The following is a 9,873-nucleotide window of genomic DNA, read 5'->3' as shown; positions in this document are numbered from 1 at the left end:
TCACACTATGGTGTTCCAGGCGGTATTAATTGTGAAACAATTTCCACAATGTCTTAATTGCGTTCCAAAGCTTGTAACTCAGATACTCATCTCTATGATCATATCATAGACATTTTATCCTCTTGTCATGATGATCTTCAATTTCACTCTGAAATTACTTGAACCATTCAATAATTCAGACTTGTGTTTCATCAAGTAAATATACTCAACATCTACTCGAATCATCTGTGAAGTAAGAACATAACGATATTCACTGCATGCCTCAGCACTCATTGGACTGCACACATCAAAATGTGTTACTTCCAACAAGTTGTTATCTTGTTCCATCTTACTGAAACCGAGGCTTTTCAGTCATCTTGCCCATGTGGTATGATTTGCATATCTCAAGTGATTCAAAATCAAGTGAGTCCAAACGATCCATCTGCATGGAGTTTCTTCATGCGTATACACCAATAGACATGGTTCACATGTCTCAAACTTTTCAAAAAACGAGTGAGTCCAAAGATCCATCAACATGGAGCTTCTTCATGCGTTTTATACCAATATGACTTACATGGCAGTGCCACAAGTAAGTGGTACTATCATTACTATCTTATATCTTTTGGCATGAAAATGTGTATCACTACGATCGAGATTCAATAAACCATTCCTTTAGGTGCAAGATCATTGAAGGTATTATTCAAATAAATAGAGTAACCATTATTCTCCTTTAATGAATAACCGTATTGCGATAGACATAATCCAATCATGTCTATGCTCAACGCAAACACCAAATGACAATTATTCTGGTTTAATACTAAACTTGATGGTAGAGGGAGCGTGCGATGTTTGATCACATCAAACATGGAAACACTTCCAACACATATTGTCAGCTCCCCTTTAGCTAGTCTTCGTTTATTCCGTAGCTCTTTTATTTCGAGTTACTAACACTTAGCAACCAAACCGGTATCTTAATACCCTGGTGCTACTAGGAGTACTAATAAAGTACACATTAACATAATGTATATCTAATATACTTCTATCGACCTTGCCAGCCTTCTTATCTACCAAGTATCTAGGGTAATTCGGCTCCAGTGGTTGTCCCCCTTATGACAGAAGCACTTAGTCTCGGGTTTGGATTCAACCTTGGGTTTCTTCACTAGAGCGGCATCTTATTTGCCATTTCATGAAGTATCCCTTCTTGCCCTTGCCCTTCTAGAAACTAGTGGTTTCACCAACCATCAACAATTGATGCTCCTTCTTGATTTCTAATTTCGCGGTGTCAAACATTGCGAATAACTCAAGGATCATCATATCTATCCCTGATATGTAATAGTTCATCACGAAGCTCTAGCAGCTTGGTGGCAATGACTTTGGAGAAACATCACTATCTCACCTGGAAGATCAACTCCCACTCGATTCAAGTGATTGTTGCACTCAGACAATCTGAGCACAAGCTCAACAATTGAGCTTTTCTCCCTTAGTTTGCAGGCTAAGAAAATCGTCGGAGGTCTTATACCTCTTGACGTGGGCACAAGCCTGAAATCCCAATTTCAGCCCTCAAAACATCTCATATGTTCCGTGACGTTTCGAAAATGTCTTTGGTGCCTCAACTCTAAACCGTTTAACTGAACTATCACGTAGTTGTCAAAACGTGTATGTCCGATGTTCGCAACATCCATAGACTATGTTTGGGGTTCAGCACACTGAGCGGTGCATTAAGGACATAAGCTTTCTACTGTCCGCATAATCGCTACTGTCAACTTTCAACTATATTTTCTCTAGGAACATATCTAAACAGTGGAACTAAAGCGCGAGCTTACGACATAATTTGCAAAGATCTTTTGACTATGTTCAGGATAATTAAGTTCATCTTATGAACTCCCACTCAGATAGACATCCCTCTAGTCATCTAAGTGATTACATGATCCGAGTCAACTAGGCCGTGTTCGATCATCGCGTGAGACGGACTAGTCATCATCGGTGAACATCTTCATGTTGATCGTATCTGCCATACGGCTCATGCTCGACCTTTCGGTCTCCTGTGTTCTGAGGACATGTTTGTACATGCTAGGCTCGACAAGTTAACCTAAGTGTTTCGCGTGTGTAAATCTGGCTTACACCCGTTGTATGTGAACGTAAGAATCTATCACACCCGATCATCACGTGGTGCTTCGAAATGACGAACTTTCGCAACGGTGCACAGTTAGGGGGAACACTTTCTTGAAATTTTAATGAGGGATCATCTTATTTACTACCATCGTTCTAAGCAAATAAGATGCATAAACATGATAAACATCACATGGAATCAAAAAGTGACATGATATGGCCAATATCATTTTGCTCCTTTTGATCTCCATCTTCGGGGCTCCATGATCATCATTGTCACCAGCATGACACCATGATCTCCATCATCATGATCTCCATCATCGTGTCTCCATGAAGTTGTCTCGCTGACTTATTACTTCTACTACTATGGCTACCGGTTAGCAATAAAGTAAAGTAATTACATGGCGTTGTTCAATGACACGCAGGTCATACAATAAATAAAGACAACTCCTATGGCTCCTGCCGGTTGTCATACTCATCGACATGCAAGTCGTGATTCCTATTACAAGAACATGATCAATCTCATACATCACATGTCATTCATCACATTCTTCTTGGCCATATCACATCACATAGCATACCCTGCAAAAACAAGTTAGACGTCCTCTAATTGTTGTTTGCATGTTTTACGTGGCTGCTATGGGTTTCTAGCAAGAACGTTTCTTACCTACGCATAACCACAACGTGATATGTCAATTGCTATTTACCCTTCATATGGACCCTTTTCATCGAATCCGATCCGACTGAAGTGGGAGAGACCGGCACCCGCTAGCCACCTTATGCAACAAGTGCATGTCAGTCGGTGGAACCTGTCTCATGTAAGTGTACGTGTAAGGTCGGTCCGGGCCGCTTCATCCCACAATACTATCGAAACAAGATTGGACTAGTAACGGTAAGCATATTGAACAAAATCAACGCCCACAACAACTTGTGTTCTACTCGTGCATAGAAACTACGCATAGACCTAGCTCATCATGCCACTGTTGGGGAACGTAGCAGAAATTCCAAATTTTCTACGCATCACCAAGATCAATCTATAGAGTAATCTAGCAACGAGGGGAAGGAGAGTGCATATACATACCCTTGTAGATCGCTAAGCGTAAGCATTCAAGTGAACGGGGTTGAAGGAGTCATACTCGTCGTGATCCAAATCACCGAAGATCCTAGTGCCGAACGGACGGCACCTCCGCGTTCAACACACGTACAGCCCGGTGATGTCTCCCATGCCTTGATCCAGCAAGGAGAGAGGGAGAGGTTGAGGAAGACTCCATCCATCAGCAGCACAACGGCGTGGTGGTGGTGGAGGAGCGTGGCAATCCTGTAGGGCTTCGCCAAGCACCGCGAGAGAGGAGTAGTACTTGGGAGAGGGGGAGGGCTGCGCCAGAAATTGGGGTGCGGCTGCCCTCCCACTCCTCCACTATTTATAGGTGGGAGGAAGAGGGGGCCGGCCCCCCTAGATCCCATCTAGGGTTGGGGGCGGCAGCCAAGGGGGGAGGAGTGCCTCCCAAGTCAAGTGGAGGCCCTCCCCCTTAGGGTTTCCCTCCTCCCATGCGCATGGGCTTTGGGGGGGCTGGTGCCCCTGGCCCATTAAGGCTAGGGAACCCCCTTACAGCCCACGCTGCTATATTGGACGTGGTGGAACAATATCCGGACCTCCAGACCCCTCCGGAATCCTCCGGAACCTTCTGGAAGCTTCCCGGTACAATACCGGAAAAACCCGAACTTTTCCAGGAACCCGAACAACAACTTTCCATATATAAATCTTTACCTCCGGACCATTCCGGAACTCCTCGTGACGTCCGGGATCTCATCCGGGACTCCGAACAACATTCGGTAACCACATACAAACTTCCTTTATAACCCTAGCATCATCGAACCTTAAGTGTGTAGACCCTACGGGTTCGGGAGACATGTAGACATGACCGAGACGTTCTCCGGTCAATAACCAATAGCGGGATCTGGATACCCATGTTGGCTCCCACATGTTCCACGATGATCTCATCGGATGAACCACGATGTCAAGGACTCAATCGATCCCGTATACAATTCCCTTTGTCTAGCGGTATAGTACTTGCCCGAGATTCGATCGTCGATATACCGATACCTTGTTCAATCTCGTTACCGGCAAGTCCCTTTACTCGTTCCGTAACACATCATCCCGTGATCAACCCCTTGGTCACATTGTGCACATTATGATGATGTCCTACCGAGTGGGCCCAGAGGTACCTCTTCGTTTACCGGAGTGACAAATCCCAGTCTCGATTCGTGCCAACCCAACAGACACTTTCGGAGATACCTATAGTGCACCTTTATAGCCACCCAGTTACGTTGTGACGTTTGGTACACCAAAAGCATTCCTACGGTATCCGGGAGTTGCACAATCTCATGGTCTAAGGAAATGATACTTGACATTAGAAAAGCTTTAGCATACGAACTACGATCTTTGTGCTAGGCTTAGGATTGGGTCTTGTCCATCACGTCATTCTCCTAATGATGTGATCCCGTTATCAACGACATCCAATGTCCATGATCAGGAAACCGAAACCATCTATTGATCAACGAGCTAGTCAATTAGAGGCTTACTAGGGACATGGTGTTGTCTATGTATCCACACATGTATCTGAGTTTCCTATCAATACAATTATAGCATGGATAATAAACGATTATCATGAACAAAGAAATATAGTAATAATAACTAATTTATTATTGCCTCTAGGGCATATTTCCAACAGATAGAGCCCATGGCTGAAGCATAGGGAACTCCTTTCATTTTCTCTCTATCTTCTGCAGTGGTCGGGCATTGAGTCTGACTCAATTTTATACCTTGTAATACAGGAAAGAACCCTTTCTTTGCCTGATCCATATTGAACTTTTTCAAGACTTTATCAAGGTATGTGCGTTGTGAAAGTCCAATCAAGCGTCTTGATCTATCTTTATAGATCTTGATGCCCAATATGTAGGCAGCTTCACTGAGGTCTTTCATTGAAAAACTTTTATTCAAGTATCCTTTTATGCTATCCAGAAATTCTATATCATTTCCAATCAACAATATGTCGTCCACATATAATATTAGAAATGCTACAGAGCTCCCACTCACTTTCTTGTAAATACAGGCTTCTCCAAAAGTCTGTATAAAACCATATGCTTTGATCACACTATCAAAGCGTTTATTCCAACTCCGAGAGGCTTGCACTAGACCATAGATTGATCGCTGGAGCTTGCACACTTTGTTAGCTCCCTTAGGATCGACAAAACCTTCCGGTTCCATCATATACAACTCTTCTTCCAGAAATCCATTCAGGAATGCAGTTTTGACATCAATCTGCCATATTTCATAATCATAAAATGCGGCAATCGCTAACATGATTCAGACGAACTTAAGCATCGCTACGGGTGAGAAGGTCTCATCGTAGTCAACCCCTTGAACTTGTCGAAAACCTTTTGCAACAAGTCGAGCTTTGTAAACAGTAACATTACCGTCAGCGTCAGACTTCTTCTTGAAGATCCATTTATTCTCTATTGCTTGCCGACCATTGGGCAAGTCAACCAAAGTCCACACTTTGTTCTCATACATGGATCCCATCTCAGATTTCATGGCTTCAAGCTATTTTGCAGAATCTGGGCTCACCATCGCTTCATCATAGTTCGTAGGTTCACCATGATCTAGTAGCATGACTTCCAGAATAGGATTACCGTACCACTCTGGTGTGGATCTTACTCTGGTTGATCTACAAAGTTCAGTAACAACTTGATCTGAAGTTTCATGATCATCATCATTAACTTCCTCACTAATTGGTGTAGGTGTCACCAGAACCGATTTCTGTGATGAACTACTTTCCAATAAGGGAGCTGGTACAGTTACCTCATCAAGTTCTACTTTCCTCCCACTCACTTCTTTCGAGAGAAACTCCTTCTCTAGAAAGGATCCATTCTTAGCAACGAATGTCTTGCCTTCGGATCTATGATAGAAGGTGTACCCAACAGTCTCCTTTCGGTATCCTATGAAGACACATTTTTCTGATTTAGGTTCGAGCTTATCAGGTTGAAGTTTTTGCACATAAGCATCGTAGCGCCAAACTTTCAGAAACGACAACTTCGGTTTCTTGCCAAACCATAGTTCATAAGGAGTCGTCTCAACGGATTTTGATGGTTCCCTATTTAACGTGAATGTAGCCGTCTCCAAAGCATAACCCCAAAATGATAGTGGTAAATCAGTAAGGGTCATCATAGATCGCACCATATCTAGTAAAGTACGATTACGATGTTCGGACACACCATTGCGCTGTGGTGTTCCAGGTGGCGTGAGTTGCAAAACTATTCCGCATTGTTTCAAATGTAGACCAAACTCGTAACTCAAATATTCTCCTCCATGATCAGATCGTAGAAACTTTATTTTCTTGTTACAATGATTTTCAACTTCACTCTGAATTCTTTGAACCTTTCAAATGTTTCAGATTTATGTTTCATTAAGTAGATATACCCGTATCTGCTTAAATCATCTGTGAAGGTGAGAAAATAACGATATCCGCCACGAGCTTCAACATTCATCGGACCACATACATCTGTATGTATGATTTCCAACAAATAAGTTGCTCTCTCCATAGTACCGGAGAACGGTGTTTTAGTCATCTTGCCCATGAGGCATGGTTCGCAAGTACCAAGTGATTCATAATCAAGTGGTTCCAAAAGTCCATTAGTATGGAGTTTCTTCATGCGCTTTACACCGATATGACCTAAACGGCAGTGCCACAAATAAGTTGCACTATCATTATCAACTCTGCATATTTTGGCTTCGACATTATGAATATGTGTATCACTACTATCGAGATTCAATAAAAATAGACCACTCTTCAAGGGTGCATGACCATAAAAGATATTACTCATATAAATAGAACAACCATTATTCTCTGATTTAAATGAATAACCGTCTCGCATCAAACAAGATCCAGATATAATGTTCATGCACAACGCTTGCACCAAATAACAATTATTCAGGTCTAAAACTAATCCCGAAGGTAGATGTAGAGGTAGCGTGCCGACCGCGATCACATCGACTTTGGAACCGTTTCCCACGCGCATCGTCACCTGGTCCTTGGCCAGTGCTCGCTTATTCCGTAGTCCCTGTTTTGAGTTGCAAATATTAGCAACATAACCAGTATCAAATACCCAGGTGCTACTGCGAGCTCTAGTAAGGTACACATCAATAGCATGTATATCACATATACCTTTGTTCACCTTGCCATCCTTCTTATCTGCCAAATACTTGGGGCAGTTCCGCTTCCAGTGACCAGTTTGCTTGCAGTAAGCACTCAGTTTCAGGCTTAGGTCCAGACTTGGGTTTCTTCTCTTGAGCAGCAACTTGCTTGCTGTTCGTCTTGAAGTTCCCCTTCTTCTTCCCTTTGCCCTTTTCTTGAAACTAGTGGTCTTGTTGACCATCAACACTTGATGCTCCTTCTTCATTTCTACCTCTGCAGCTTTTAGCATTGCGAAGAGCTCGGGAATTGTCTTGTTCATCCCTTGCATATTATAGTTCATCACGAAGCTCTTGTAGCTTGGTGGCTGATTGGAGAATTCTGTCAATGACGCTATCATCCGGAAGATTAACTCCCAGTTGAATCAAGTGATTATTATACCCAGACATTTTGAGTATATGCTCACTGACAGAACTATTCTCCTCCATCCTGTAGCTATAGAACTTATTGGAGACTTCATATCTCTCAATCCGGGCATTTGCTTGAAATATTAGCTTCAACTCCTGGAACATCTCATATGCTCCATGACGTTCGAAACGTCGTTGAAGACCCGGTTCTAAGCTGTGAAGCATGGCACACTGAACTATAGAGTAGTCATCAGCTTTGCTCTGCCAGACGTTCACAACATCTGGCGTTGCTCCTGCAGCAGGCTTGGCACCCAGCGGTGCTTCCAGGACGTAATTCTTCTGTGCAGCAATGAGGATAATCCTCAAGTTACGGACCCAGTCCGTGTAATTGCCACCATCATATTTCAACATTGCTTTCTCAAGGAACGCATTAAAATTCAACGGAACAACAGCACAAGCCATCTATCTACAACAAACATAGATAAGCAAAATACTATCAGGTACTAAGTTCATGATAAATTTAAGTTCAATTAATCATATTACTTAAGAACTCCCACTTAGACAGACATCTCTCTAGTCATCTAAGTGATCACGTGATCCAAATCAACTAAACCTTAACCGATCATCACGTGAGATGGAGTAGTTTTCAATGGTGAACATCACTATGTTGATCATATCTACTATATGATTCACGCTCGACCGTGTTCCGAGGCCATATCTGCATATGCTAGGCTTGTCAAGTTTAACCTGAGTATTCCACGTGTGCAAAACTGGCTTGCACCCGTTGTAGATGGACGTAGAGCTTACCACACCCGATCATCACGTGGTGTCTGGGCACGATGAACTTTGGCAACGGTGCATACTCAGGGAGAAAACTTCTTGATAATTAGTGAGATATCATCTTAAAATGCTACCGTCAATCAAAGCAAGATAAGATGCATAAAAGATAAACATCACATGCAATCAATATAAGTGATATGATATGGCCATCATCATCTTGTGCTTGTGATCTCCATCTCCGAAGCATCGTCATGATCACCATCGTCACCGGCGCGACACCTTGATCTCCATCGTAGCATCGTTGTCGTTTACGCCGTCTATTGCTTCTACGACTATCGCTACCGCCTAGTGATAAAGTAAAGCAATTACAGGGCGTTTGCATTTCATACAATAAAGCGACAACCATATGGCTCGTGCCAGTTGCCGATAACTTCGGTTACAAAACATGATCATCTCATACAATAAAAATATAGCATCATGTCTTGACCATATCACATCACAACATGCCCTGCAAAAACAAGTTAGACGTCCTCTACTTTGTTGTTGCAAGTTTTACGTGGCTGCTACGGGCTGAGCAAGAACCGTTCTTACCTACGCATCAAAACTACAACGATAGTTCGTCAAGTTAGTGTTGTTTTAACCTTCGCAAGGACCGGGCATAGCCACACTCGGTTCAACTAAAGCTGGAGAAACTGACACCCGCCAGCCACCTGTGTGCAAAGCATGTCGGTAGAACCAGTCTCGCGTAAGCGTACGCGTAATGTCGGTCTGGGCCGCTTCATCCAACAATACCGCCGAACTCACTTGTGTTCTACTCATGCATATAACATCAACGCATAAAACCTAGGCTCGGATGCCACTGTTGGGGAACGTAGTAATTTCAAAAAAAATTCCTACGCACATGCAAGATCATGGTGATGCATAGCAACGAGAGGGGAGAGTGTGTCCACGTATCCTCGTAGACCGAAAGCGGAAGCGTTATGACAACGCGGTTGATGTAGTCGTACGTCTTCACGATCCGACCGATCCAAGCACCGAACGTACGACACCTCCGTGTTCTGCACACGTTCAGCTTGATGACGTTCCCCGGACTCCGATCCAGCAGGGTGTCGGGGATGAGTTTCGTCAGCACGACGGTGTGGTGACGATGATGTTGCTCTACCGGCGGAGGGCTTCGCCTAAACTCCGCGACGATATGACCGAGGTGGAATATGGTGGAGGGGGGCACCGCACACGGCTAAGGAACGATCCGTAGATCAACTTGTGTGTCCTGGGATGCCCCCCTGCCCCCGTATATAAAGGAGCAAGGGGGGGGAGGACGGCCGGCCCTAGGGGGCGCGCCAAGGAGGGGGAAGTCCTCCTCCTAGTGGGAGTAGGACTCCCCTTTCCTAGTCCCACTAGGAAGG

Source organism: Triticum dicoccoides, chromosome 6B (assembly GCF_002162155.2).
Source record: "Triticum dicoccoides isolate Atlit2015 ecotype Zavitan chromosome 6B, WEW_v2.0, whole genome shotgun sequence".
NCBI classification, from domain to species: Eukaryota; Viridiplantae; Streptophyta; class Magnoliopsida; order Poales; family Poaceae; genus Triticum; species Triticum dicoccoides.
The sequence above is the reverse complement of the archived record's forward strand: the minus strand, read 5'-3'. Positions refer to the sequence as shown.